Source organism: Sceloporus undulatus, unplaced genomic scaffold (assembly GCF_019175285.1).
Source record: "Sceloporus undulatus isolate JIND9_A2432 ecotype Alabama unplaced genomic scaffold, SceUnd_v1.1 scaffold_16, whole genome shotgun sequence".
Lineage (NCBI taxonomy): Eukaryota > Metazoa > Chordata > Lepidosauria > Squamata > Phrynosomatidae > Sceloporus > Sceloporus undulatus.
Window position 1 is genome coordinate 596,477 of NW_024802938.1, and position 14,546 is coordinate 611,022.

The following is a 14,546-nucleotide window of genomic DNA, read 5'->3' on the forward strand; positions in this document are numbered from 1 at the left end:
CACTGTAGCTAATTCTTGTTAGTGTTTTGCAAAAGGTGGCAGTGGTAAACCACTCCTGCATACCTTTCATCTCAAAAAAAAATCTATGAACTCTCATTAGAAGCCAAAATGACCAACTATTGGGGTTTGGACATATCATGAGATGACACGAGTTACTAGAAAAGACAATAATGCTTATTAAAGTAGAAGGCAGTTGGCAAAGAGGAAGACCACATTATAGATGGATAGACTCACTTGGAGTAGTGGTTTGAGTGTTGGACTGCGAGTCTGGAGACCAGGATTCAATTTTTAGCTCAGCCATGGAAACCCACTGGATGACCTTGGGTAAATCATATGCTCTCAGCTTCAGGGGAAGGCCATAGGAAACCTCCTCTGAACAAATCTTACCAAGAAAACCCCATGATAGGGTCAGCTTAGAGTCAACAAAAGTAGGAAATGACTTGAAGGCACATAACATGGAGCCCTCCTTCCATGATAAGTGTCATCTTTCAGCCTGTGAGAGAGTGAATAAGCAGGCCCAGCTCCACCAGAGCTAGCCTGAGGAAGAAGAGCCTTCCCTTCAGTCCATCTGCCTTGGTCTAGGCCTCAGAGGGAGAGAATAACCACTGGATCTCATCCCCTTTCCCACCACCGTTCCCTTCTTCTTTTGTGTCATGTCTTTTAGATTGTAAGCCTGACGGCAGGGTACTGTCTAATTAAAAAATAATAATTATAAGATGCTCTGATACCCTTTAGAGCTGAAGGGTGGGGTATAAATACCATAAATAAATAAAATAAAATAAATAACAACCACAAAATGAAGGAAGACATAGCCCTGAGTATGCAAGGCCTTAGTAGGACTGCTAATAAAAGGGTATCTTGGAAGTCTCTTATTTATAAGTGTAGCAATGAATCTCTCTAGGGGAATTTTTCATAAGCTCAGTTAATTATTAGGTTGTGCTAAAACCTTTTGTAGAACCATTTTCCACCTGAATACCAAGAGAAAAGAGATCAAAGGAATATTACAGAGGCAGAATTCTCTAAATGAAGTGTTTATTTTATTAAGGGGGAAATCACACAACAATCCAAGTTCACTCACACATACATACAAGGACTAAGGAAATCAGGTGTTAGCTTTGGAATAGTGTGAATTGTGGAGCCTAACCATAGCTTTAGGAAGTATCGCAGCCAGTGAAACCTGTGGTTGGGAATGGGGTTAAGCATTCTTCCAGAACCCATTCATCCATAATCTTATTGAAACACAAGCTCTCTCAAAGAAAAACATTCAATAAATGTGCAGGCAAACTAATCAAGGCATAATAAAGAAAGCAGCTCACTAAAGCATCACATATATAAGATAGTCAATGTAAATCCAACAGATGCGTTGGGGAACCAAATCGAGTCCCTCGGGTTTAATAGATTGGCTGCAATGGCCAAAGCAAAGTCCAGAAATTATTGTCAATGATCACAGTGAAATAATGTCCAGGACTCGTTGGCTGGTTGTGTAGTGGTAAGCAAAGTCTGTAGCACAAGGCTGCTAAAGCCAATAATGGCAACCAACAACAACAACAACATGTTTCATAAAACAATGTGGTGTGAAAGTTTTGATGAAGCTTTCTCAGAAGCCAGTCTTCCTTGGATTTGGAACATTCGCTCACAGACAGGTTGGAATTCTTCTGCAGTGGAAAGGAACGTTTTGCAATCTACAGAGGAGGACAAAATGTTCCACTTTCCTATTGCCTAAAAGAATACTTGTCATGGCATTACAATATAAGCATGCTGTCTTACATGTAGAACACTCTTCTACTCCCTCAACCCATCAGGTACTGCTTGTACTCTTGATAAAATGCTAATCTGTTCTTTCCAGTTCTTTTAAATACTTTTGCCTAGTCAGGAAAGGACTTGTCTGATATATTTTATGCCCACAGATATATCACACACATACCAAAAAAAACAAAACAAAACAAAAGATACAGTATATCTGACATTATCTCCATTACCTAGATTCTTGTCTCTCCCTGTCTCCAGAGTCCTTTGCTCGCTCAGTTACATGAAAACAATTTATGAACATCCTTTTGTAACATGAATGATAGCTTTTTCTGCTTGTAAGGAACTTGTTTCTTTAATCACTACCGTCAATCCCTGCAACACAATTCACCTCACATTTGCTTTTCTCTATGGACAGTATATTGACAGTGATGTGAAAGTGGCAATGTCTGGAGTTTCACTTCATTGCTTTGGGCAATGTGCCTGAAATTGCATGAAAGGAAAATGGATATAGTAGTTCAGATAGTTATTTTCCAACCCTGAATATGGCTTGGATGACCTATTACTCTCTGTGTCTGTGTGCCTGTTGATTTACAGTGACCCCTTGAATTTAAAAGAGTTTTCTTAGGGAAGGAATACTCACAGATGGTTTTGCCTTCCTCTGAAATATAGCCTATAGGACCAGGTATTTCTTGCTGGTCTCCCATTCAAGTACTAATCAGGGCTGACCCTGCTTAGCTTCCAAGTTCAAACAGGATCAGATGCCTACAATCTGCTAAATACAAAATGTAGCACAGCTTTTGCAGATGACACCAAATTAAGAGGGGTAGTTAATACCCCAAAGGACAGCACCACAATTCAAAATGACCTTAACAGATTAGAAAGCTGGGTCAGACCTAACAAAATGAATTTCTCCCTGTTAAAATTCATTTTGTTAGGTCTGGCCCACCTTGGAGCCCTGGTGGCACAGTGGGAAATGCCTGTACTGCAGCCACTCACTCAAAACCATAAGGTTGCGAGTTCAAGACCAGAAAAAGGGCTCAAGCTTGACTCAAGCTTGCATCCTTCCGAGGTCACTAAAATGAGTACCCAGATTGTTGGGGGCAAATTAGCTTACAGTTGTAAACCGCTTAGACACTGCTTAGGTGGTATGAAGCGGTATATAAATGAAGCTTGTTTGTTTGTTTGTTTGTTTGTGCGGCCTTGTTTCTTTGCCATGTCCTTCTCCTCTTCCTCCCCCTCCTCTTTCACATCATTCATCTTTGAGCAGCCTGGGGGCTTCCATTGTTTCTAATGGCAGATGCAGCGATGGCAGAGGAGAAGGAGGAGGACACAACCCACTTGCCTGCCTGTCAAAGCCCCCAGGCTGTTCAAAGATGAACGACAGGGCAGAGGACAAGGAAGATGACACAGCGGGCAGGAGGCCTTGTCTATTTGCCACATCCTCCACCATCGCTGCCACTGCCACACAGCCATTAGAGACAATAGAAGCCCCCAGATCACTCAAAGGTGAATGATGCAGCAGAGGGGGAGGGGGGAGGAGGACACTGCAAAGTGACAAGGCTGCCATGTTTAAATATTTGAAAGGATGTCATATTGAGGATGTAGCAAGTTTGTTTTCTGCTGGTCTGACCAAAGGAGAGTGGTACTATTACTTTATGAGAAGAGCATGGGAGTCAAACTGAACAAGCAGGTGTTTCCCTTAGCCTCAAAATATATCTTGGAGAGCCTTAGTTGACTAGTCATGCTGCTACAAGAAATACAACTGTTAAGTCAAAATACACTCAGTTGCTTTGCTTCCTTCACAAACTCACCAAGGAACTTGGGTCCCTCACCTTTTTGGTAAAGGAGGTACCCTTGAAAGCTAAATGCAAGGACAAGCAGCAAATGCTCCATTGCCAAATTAGAAGAGCATGGGAGTAACTAGTTACAACTAGCTACATGCAATTTTAGTTCCTTTTTCCAATAACAAAGTCATTGGGTAGATGAGGAAGGGAGGAAGTTTGTAATGCAAGGAAGGATACCTTCAATTCTTTAATGGCATAACAGTAACATTTTAATTACTTTTTTGGTTATGAAGGATGGTGTCTCTGAACACTGGAGGAGAAAAATTGCTCAGAACAAACTTTTTAAAAAGTAAAAAGGAAGTCCTGGTGATTTGGAAATATGTGTAACTTCTAACTTTCTGAACTCTGAGAATGTAAGAATTTTACACTAGCAATTTCAGAATGAGAAAAATAAACTTTTTGCACCCCTCTCTCCAAACCATGAATTATTATGGGAAAATGAAACAGAGCTTGCCTTCTGTCCCTTCTGCACTCAGATATTTATCTAGTGCTGACACTACTGTGTTGCCGTGTGCTTTGCAACTGACAGAAATGTAGAAGAAATACTTCTACCTTTCACGTATTATTTAGTCAGCTCCTCTACTGCACAAGGTGAGCCATAACTAGGTAAGGGAATAGAAATGTTATGTAACTCTATCTCTCCCACCTCCAAAAAAGACACTTGGGAAACATAAGGTGTAATCCATGCCTTGCATATTCATATTGTACAATCTGGCATGTGAGGCAATTGGGCTCCCACACCCTTTTGGATTTGGATGACATCCTTCCATGTCATCAAAATAATGGTTAAGAGTATTTTTTTTTTAAATGTGTCATCACAGTTATTCACAGACCATTCAATATAGCCTTAAAGCTGAGAGGTGATATTTTAAAATAAAATTCAAAAGAGATGAATTCTGTACTACAAGACAAGTTTGTCTTCTTTCTCCCAAATAAACATGCACACTTAGTATAGTAGGAGAGGTGAGTGGTTTGTTAGAGATTGCCCCCTTAAAGAATTTCAATAGTTTCTATTTTTATTTATTTTTCATTATTAATGATATCTTACAATACACTGCAATTTGATATATACACCTTTCAGACAATTTTTCTTTAAATAATACTTCTTACTTTCTGGAAATTGGCTTTACGTAATTTAATTTGTCTTTCATTTCCATTAAATATTATTTTTGGAATTACCTGTCTCTAATTGACATCTTTTACTCTCATTATTATTCTACCTCTAAAAAGCTTTTTACATTCACTTATAATCTAAGTCTTTAACCTAAAAGAAAAAAAACTTCTTTATACAGTATAATCTGTACCACTTTTTGCTATAATTTTAATCTTTAAAGTTTATAGTATATAAATTCCCTCATCTTTGATTTTAATAATCTATTAGAGGTTTCCAGCCTTTAATAAAGTTTGTTAATATTCCTTTTCTTATCAGGCATTTCTGCTACTGTACATTTTCAAAAACCAGTCATCTTGTGTTGGTATATTATTTCCTTTTCATTTCTGCCTATAAATTTGTCTTGCTGCTGTCACCATATATAATATGATGTTTTCATATATCTTTTCGATGTGTTCATCAATCATATTTAATAAATACAATTCTGGTCCTAGTTTAATGTTCACCTTTAAAATTTCTGTCATCCATTTATTTATTTGAATCCAGAACATCTTTGTTTTGTTATAAGACTGCCAGACATGGAAAAAAGTGCCAACCATAGGCATTTTCAACATTTATTACTTTGGCTTTCATACATCTTTGCCACTTTGTCTGGTGAAAGATCCCATCTATATAGCATCCTATAATAATTTGTTCTTAGGCCATAATTTAACTTTCAAGCCTTTTGACTATGCCTTATCCCATTTCTCTAATTGTAGTGGATAACCAATGTTCTGGGCCTACTTTATCATCTTTAGAATTAACATTTTTGAAAGCTTTTATCTCTGGTGTTGATTTGATTTTATATGGGGTTGTATCTCCTCAACAGACATGGATGGCATCAGTGCAGAAATGCTTTTTTAAAAACGAACTTGCAAAAGTGAGTATGTATTGTTCTATAGTTCCCAGAATTCTCTAGCAAGCATAGTTATTGGAGTTGTAGTCCAATAAAGTATCTTTTATCTCCTGCAAGCAATGTACTTGTCTATCTCACATCCTTTCCATCCACCAGTTGCCAGAGGCACTTCTCCATACTGAAGTCCTATAAACAGTGATGACTCACTGAGAATGATGTAGAAATTAATCTTCTGAGTCTTGCAGGGCTTTCTGCTCTCCATAACTGCTCCTTCATTTTTCTAACTCATTAAAACTGTGGAAATTTTTACCTTATTGGACCTCATATTTGCTAGCTGTAAACAGCAGACACTCACAATACTATTTTTTTAAAAAAATCTGTGAATATTGCTGGACTCAGCACAAGTCATTAAATCCTGTGTGGTTGTAATGGAGGGGAAACAATTATGAGCTGGGAAATGGTGGGTGCTGAACAGGTAAAGCACTCTCACTCCTTCACTTCTTTGCTCTGCTCCCCAACCTGCATTTCTTTTCTTTTCTTTTTTTTGTGTGTCCAAATACACATTTCTATGTAATTAGTTCAATAACTATTCTGCTCTGTTCTGCTAACTGCTCTGTTAAACATAGTGCCTGGTCCTAATACCTTAATGGGAATTTAGATTTTCCCAATAAACAAACATGTATCTTCATCCTATGTAATAGATAACTCTTTGCCTAGATCACCTGCCTATGTATCATATGTCCCTAATGTCCAATAAACCCTTTGTTTTTTATGCAAAAGAAATGGAAAATAGAGAAAAATGCAAATATTACCCTGCAGTGATGATATATGTAGAACCTACTGTGCTGTCAGGATTGTTCCTGCCTGCTTTGAGACAGGTGAGGATAGCCAAGACACTCTGTTAGACAATATCCCATGTTGATGTTTGAGCTTCTAATGCTACAAATATGCTCCAAGGACATTTATGATGGTTGCAGTACTAGACTCCTGTCCCTATTCAATTATTCTTAAATTAGAACCAAACTCCACAATCTTTAAACCCATTTCCCCCAACTTTCCACTTTGCAAGCCACTTGAGCGAGCATCTCCTCTTCCTCCTGATCCATTGCAAACCTCTGCAACTAGCTAAGCGCAACATCTTCATGATGACACTCAATGGCAAATGCAGATGTGTGAGCCAGGGTTTAAAAGTAACAAGGGTCTGCAAACTGAAATCCATTAATTTTGGTATGGTCAGTGTTACTGAGGACATACCAAAATTACATTTCAAAACTAATGCACCATAGTGTGATCAGGGTAATGAAGCATTTTTCATAGATACTGTTTAAAAGCGGCATTGTTACAAGCATTTTTCAAAAAAGATTTTCAAGTTTGATGCCATTTTATCATTTTTTTTAGGTACTGAAACCTGAAACGGAAAAGCTATTTAATGAGTAATGATACAAGATGTGTCTTAGACACTACAATGAATTACCCTTTTCAAATACTGTAATGCATAATAAGACACAATTACTTAAAAATTCCACCCTTTTCCAAGCTCTGGGATGAACCAAATTAGATGTAGCCGTGTGTGCAAGCCGCCATAGTGTAGTGGTTTGAGTGTTGGAGTAGGACTCTCAGAGACCAGGGTTCAAATAGTCGCTCAGCCTTGGAAATCCACTGGGTGACCTTGGGTCTCAGATTCAGAGGAAAGCAATAGCAAATATTCTCTGAATAAATCTGGCCTAGAAAACCATGGGATAGGTTCACTACAATTCAGAGCAGACTTGAAGATGCATTAGAATGTATGTGACAGATTCTGGATGGGCCTTCTGTCATCAGATGGCCTTTGCTCACAAAAGGTGTCTACAGTAATCCTTTCCTCCCCTTTTCCATAGCTACCCTTTTATGCAGGCTCCTTTGCCCTACTGTCAGGCAACGTGAGGCGATCGCCTCAAGCTACACATGCTTAGGTGATGTGTCTGCAGCTGCCCTGCCCCAGTTGCTCCTCACTGCTGGAGGACAGAACTTACTCACTCCCTTGTGAAAATCTCTGTATGTCCTGATCTCCATGCGGAGGGGAAGAGGCTGCTATCCCATCACCACAAGCAAAGCAAAATTCAGCTGCCAGTCATGCTAGTTTCTATAGGAAGAACTAATGTTCCTGGTGTCCGTATCTGTGAAGCAGTAGATCCACTTTGGGTTTCAATCCAGTAATGAGCTATTCATGATGCTGAGACCTATCCCTCCAAACTTGTTTCAGCACCTTGGATATCTCATGTAAACAGCCAGGCAAACACCCAGAGCAGATTCACCACCTCACCCGACTTGGAAGCCACTAGCTACGATTGACTTAAAGAAACTCAGATTTCCTTCTCCCTGCACTCTCTTGTAAGGGTGTCTACTTATCTCTCACTATGCCACAAATGCGAGGACTTCCTCCTATCCCATTGCTGTCCCATCAAGTGTGGGGGGCCTACTACATGCCCTCTTGGTTTTTGTCCAAGTCTTTATTCCCACCACTGAGCACCACCCATCCATGAATAACTGGTGCCACAACTAATGCTGCTGTCTGATCCAGAGCATTTCATTAATGTTTACATTGCATTTTCAGATACGCAAGCACATAATACAAAAATAATTCATTAAACTAAAGTTCAACATAAAGTTAAAGATTGCTTATTTAACACAAATCCTGGCTGGCCCTAAGTAACTCTAACTTACATCCCTCTCTCATATTTCTAACAAACTAACTTCTAATTAACTGACCTAAGTGTAACTAATCTCTATCAGTGACTCTTGACACAGAAGCTTATCACACACATTATTTTCCCCGTTATGGGAATGGGAAGAGGACTCTCAGGCCGCATGGAACTGGGAAAAAATGGGTTTTATCACGCAGCAAATTGTCCTCAAAATGGCCCTGTTCCATTCCGCGGCACCAAGCCGTCCCCATTCACTGCTGAGGAGTGTTCTCATAACAATAAAAATAATGTGTGCAATAAGCTTCTAAGTCTCTTCACATCCCTAACTCACGCACCAGTGTTTTGAAATGCTATTCAAACACTCAGCCAACCTCCAGTCACTCCCAACATTTCCTATTCTCATCCCCTCATAACAGATCCTTAACTGACATTTCAGTAAACACACTATAACTTTTTTTTAACAATAGTCCATAACATCACTGTGGGCGTGGCTCCTATGCCTGCCGAGGGCACCCCTGGAGCAGGCTCCATTTTACTCTAGAGTATGTGCACAAAACACTCCTCGAAGTCTGAATGATGCTTGAAACAGGAACACAACTTTATTAACTCTTCACTTTCCCCAAACCAAAACCAAAGCAAAACCTCTCCGACACAGTTCCTTTCACTGATGTCGTCTCTCTTCCAGGTAAGCGTTTACAGGGTATAATGCCGTGCTGAGCGGTAGTCGCACGCTGACGTCTCTGCTCCCCTTCGGGTCTCGAGACCGAGGCTAGCGTTGGGAAGTTGCCGCCGTTCCCTCAAAGACCACCACGACTCCTCCCCTTCTCTAGCACCTTCTCTTCCCTGGCCTATTTCCGGGTTCCACGGCTGGGCACCGATTCCCTCTCCTCGCCGCGGACAAGCAGGGTGTGTTGTAAGGACCGGACCTACCCCCACCCGGCCCCCTGGAGTACTACCTTCCCAGTTTCTCCTCTCCGTCCCGCAGGTGTGGGGTTCCTCTCCTTTCCCTCCTCCGTATTTCTCTCCGCGCCCAAGTCTTCCGCCAACTCTCCTCCCCTCGAGCGCCTCTCCCTTCCTCCTTATTAAGCCCCCAGCCATCCTTCCCCCCAAGGTGGGGTCTCTAATTCTTCACCCGGTCCCAGCTGGGCTTCCCCCTCCCGTCTCCTTGCCTCCCTTTCTCCTTTCTCCTGGGTCCTCAAGCTCCTCTTTCGCCCGCTCAACCCGACCTTCTTCCCTCTTCTCTCTACAATCACATCCATTCCATTCAACCCCAGTCTGCTCCAGCGGAAATGGAAAACCTCGAGAACAGGATAGAAGTTGGCATAAGGGGCTGTTGTGGGAAAGAAGAATATCAGCAAAAATCATCTCTCCAATCATTTCAGTTATTTGGAAGTCCACTAGGTCCAAATGCCATCTATGGAGTTTATCACACGGGAGGAATTTCTCTTAATTTCAAATGAAAAGAAAGTGAGGCCAGAACGCCTTCACATGAATTCGCTAGTTCAGCAAATTTACGTGAATTCGAATTGTGTTCGAACTGACTTCCCATTGCCCGAAAATAGCTTGCCATTGCCCAAAATTGCGTGTGATCACCAATCACACAATAAGGTGAAACCCCATGATTGCATTCGGATTGCTATTGGATTATATTTCCAATTTCCCTTGTCTGATAATGTCCAAAGAATGGAAGTAGTCTTTGTATGGACTGAAAGTCTCCTTTTTTAAACAAAAAAGCACCTTTGGATCCAGCCCAATCAATCATGTGAACAAACTAGGCATGACAACAAAAGTTCAATTTACTTCTTTCCGAAACAGAGTTTTGCTCTAAATCTGAAAGCTCTGAAGTCAGGAACCAGAAGTTAAAGAGCAAGCTGCTTTTATCCCTCTTTCACTGGCCCACACAAAATCACCTTGAAGATTCTTTTTTAAAATCAGTATTTGAATGGGGAATAATGGGGAATAGACAAATAACAGGAAGGGAAAGTGTTAAGCAAATCCTCTCTCATTGCTTTTTCTTTAAATGCTGCTATTTGTGAACAGAGATAACTGGATAAAAGACCTGGAACTTTATGTTACATCTATTTTGGCTGTTGATCATATGAAAGGCTAGCTTTAGATCAGTGTGCCTCTAAGTTCACAGGAGACCAAGGTTTTAATCCTCAAAAAGTTCCTGCAAATTCAGTCCATTTACTTCATGAATTCTGAGCACTGAAAAGATCCAGTGGCTCAGATCATGTAGTGGGAATAAAATAATTTTTCTGTTTCCTAGGACTCTGTATCAGAACTTCCAAGTTTCAAATTATCAAAAAATTATAGACAAATTAAGGACTAGAACTACTCCCTTTCTGTTCATTGACAGAAGATATAGCTTCTTAAGCTATCTGATGAGGACAGGCATGGTTTTTCCCCTCCAATGTTCCAGACTGGCAGCCTGTTTCTGGCCATGAAACTTCTTGGCAACTTGCTGTGGACAGATAGCCAATGACTCTCAGACCAGTACTAGTGGTCCACAGATGACCACTTTGAATAGAACGATATAGCTTGCATAGTTTGCTTAAGAATAATATTTTAGAAATAAATTTCAGAGTGAGAATCATTGAGAAGATCAATACACCCATATTGTTGTTGTTGTTATGTTCCTTTCAAATCATTTCCGACTTACAGCAACCCTAATGTAAACTTATCATGGTTTCATTGGCAAGATGTGTTTAGAGGGAGGTTGGCTTTATTTTCCTCTGAGGCTGAGATCACCCAGTGAGTTTCCATGGCCAAGTGGGAATCCTGGTCTCCAAAGCTGTTGTCCATTGCTCAAACCACTACACCACAGTGGAATATTTTGGGGGAAATACTACCCATAATTTCAAAATGATACAAAATCTTAATCAACTACTACATCACTACTGTACTACATCTCTACTACAAATCTCTACTATAACAAACAAATAAAACTTGGTTTCGTTGCCAACTAAGGGAAGGGGAGGGATTTTCTCTATGGGATATGGTACCCCCCTTTTAAAAAGAGTGATTATCCTCCAGTGGTAAACACCTGGGATGTGTCATTTTAAAAAACCAAGGGCAAGGAAAGACAGAGTTAAAGACCCACTTTGCCACCATTTTTCCACTCCTCATGGCATTCTTACAAGGGTGCAATCCTACTTTTCATTTTTTTAAAATGCTGCAGAAAAGAAATATGCAGACATTATAGGTTATATATATATATATGAATTTAGTCCTGTGAAACTGAGCTGGCAGAAGGGCACGTTTTCATCCCTCCTCCCCACAACAGTTCTTTCAGCCCCCTTCCCCCAAAATATTCACTTTCAAGTATCTTCCCCTTGTTCACAAATGGGGGGGAAAGACCATCAAAGAACATTTATTCTGCTGCTTTCCTGCTAACAAATAACACTTCCTTCTCTGCCATTGACATTTAGGAGCCCTGGTGGTGCAGTGGTTAAATGCCTGAACTGAAGCCACTCACTCACAAACCACAAGGTTGTGAGTTCAGTCTCATTTAGGAGCTGAGGGTCAACTCAGCCTGGAATCCTTCTGAAGTCACTAAAATTACTTCCCAGCTTGTTGGGGGCAATTAGCTTGCACAGTGTAAACCACTCAGGGAGTGCTTAAGTGCACTGATAAGTGGTATAGAAATATACTTGCTATTGCTATTGCTACATGGACTCCTGCATGGGAGAGTGTCGATGGAAAGTGGTACAGGAAGCATATACTGTCCATCTACAAGACTCATACTCCAGAGTTACCCTATGGGATTACAATTTAAATAAAATGTGTGTTGTGTCATTTCCCTCGATTCCAATAAAACACAGGCTAGCAAAATCCATGCTCCCTATTCACAGTGTTTCCAGTGTATATATTTTGTTCTGTATGATTCCATGGCATGTGTCATTTCATGATTCAGACTCCACAACAAATCATGGTTTAGCATAACAGGGCGTAAGCTTTAAGCTTACACACCACCCTTCCCCTTCTCTTTTCCACATAAGAGGAAGCTTAAAGCTACTTACACCTTCTAACCAACTACATTGTTACATCTGACATTAGGAACTGGTTTGTTTTTTGTTTTTGTTTTTATTTAATGGTTAGTAAACCAAGATTTTAAACTGATTTCTTTGAAGATACTATTCTTGACTTTGAACATGACAGGGAACTGTGATTTGTTAGAAACTGCCATTGGAGGGTTGCTCCTCTAATGCATGAAGGAAGAGGGGAGCTTACCTTCATAATGCTCAAGTGTGGTTGAGCATGATTTCTAAATTGTAGCACAGTAAACTCTTAAAGTGAAAGGAGCCATCCCCTACACATTATACACACATCCTTGTTTCTCTTCCTTCATCATACTTGAATAGTGTAGATTAGCTTAGAGACAACACTCCCTTATATGCCTAACATTCCATGTCTCTCCACTTTGCACGATTGATTCTCACTGGGCTGTTTTAGGTCTTCCACTCCACCCCGCCATATATGTGGTAATATTTTAAACTTTGAAATTCCCATTGGTCTGCTGATGTCTACCACTTGGATATGGGTGTGCAAGTCTAGCCCTACACAAGGACTGTCACTTGGAGAACTGAGACAGCTGGTAGTATGTATGATACACAGACCTGATGTTTTATTGCCTATGCATTTAGTAGCTTAACTGGTTAGAAGAACAGCAACAAGATCATCTTCTGCCTTCAGATTTCAGCAGGTTTTTTCAGAAAGAAAGAAAGAAAGAAAGACTTCTAATACTTCAAGGCTTAACTACACAGCAACTATTGCTAAAACCAGCCACATACTCTTATGCTCTCTTTGCTATCGTGTTTGACATTTGTATGTTTTAAGGCTTTGCTGATTCTCAACAGATTTTGTGCCAGAAGATTTTCAGACACCATCATTAAACTCTTTCACAGTAATTTGTCTTTAGGTACTCTAAGCACTACCAAGATTACCCAGAAAGCATTCTGCATTGTCTGCTCTTGCCATCTCTTTTCATTTTTTAAAAAACTGTGTTTGTAGCAGACCTTGAAGCCTCAGTATCTTCAACTTGCTGCTGGTCAGAATGCTGTCCAGATGAGCCTGCAATCAAAATCCGTAGCAAGAACCAAAGCAATTGAGATGCTGAGCCCTTCTTATGTGTGATAAATTAAGAAGAGGGGCAGGTGTGATTGTAAAGCAAAAGAATAATAAAAAAGGTTGGAAATCTGTACAGCCAAGCTGCAAAAGTATTGATTATTCCCAATTTTAGCACTGGAGTAGAATTTTTACCCTGCTTCAGCAGCTGACCTCTTTTCTTTGTTTTTCTTTGGATTAGGAGGCAGTTTTCTGGAAGAATGGAAGACATCATTCCCTTTATGATGATAAAAGCAGGGAAAATTAGGAATACACACCACAGTTCATTTTCAAAACACTATTTTAAAACATCATTAAAGTAAAAATTAAGAGTCTGCAGCATCCTTTATCTGCTGTAATTAAAAACAACAATGGAGAAATGTAGAGAATGGTCCCTGCATTTTTACTGGCTGCTTTATGTAACACAGTGTTTTGCACTGAAAGTCATTTTTCAATGTCTCTTTCAAACAGCACCTGTGTTCTGTCCTTGGCACTGCTACACTTTAAAATACTGAGTTATTGTAAAGGTTGTCTCAAGTTTTTCTGTTATTGCATTAAGTCTGTTCTAGCCTAGAGAGCAGACAAGAGCTGATCAATGTAAATGAACTGCAAAAGACACAGCTTCCTAAATACAAAGCAATTTCTGAATCCCAACATTGTTTTCTATAGTAGTGTACATTTCAGTGCATTACTTAAGCCACTTATTTCACTGGGATTTATTTATTCTCAAAAGCGTTCATATAGCCACATCCTTCATTTTTTAATATTTACTAATTTGGGTAAGAAAAAGCTTGTCATGTTCAATTAAATTATTTCAGTCTTTTTCAGCTTTGTAAAGAAATGTTTAAAAACGGCACACTGACATTGTTTTAATGTGCTTTTCTAAATCATTCTATGTTTTTGTAAATCAGGATAAGGTTTTATTGATTATACTGTACCTAGCCTTATATGCTATTAATTATTGCACAGAACACTAATCCAGAAAACTAATTAGTTTATTACTAAATTGAATTTCAGTCATTCCCTAGAGCCCTATCCTATTAAAGTTCTTGATATCATGTTCTTGATACCATGCAAACACAAGCACAGTTGGGAAATTGTACAAATATAAAGACTGACATTGCCTTGTTTCTGTGGTTTAACCAGAGATGGGAAAG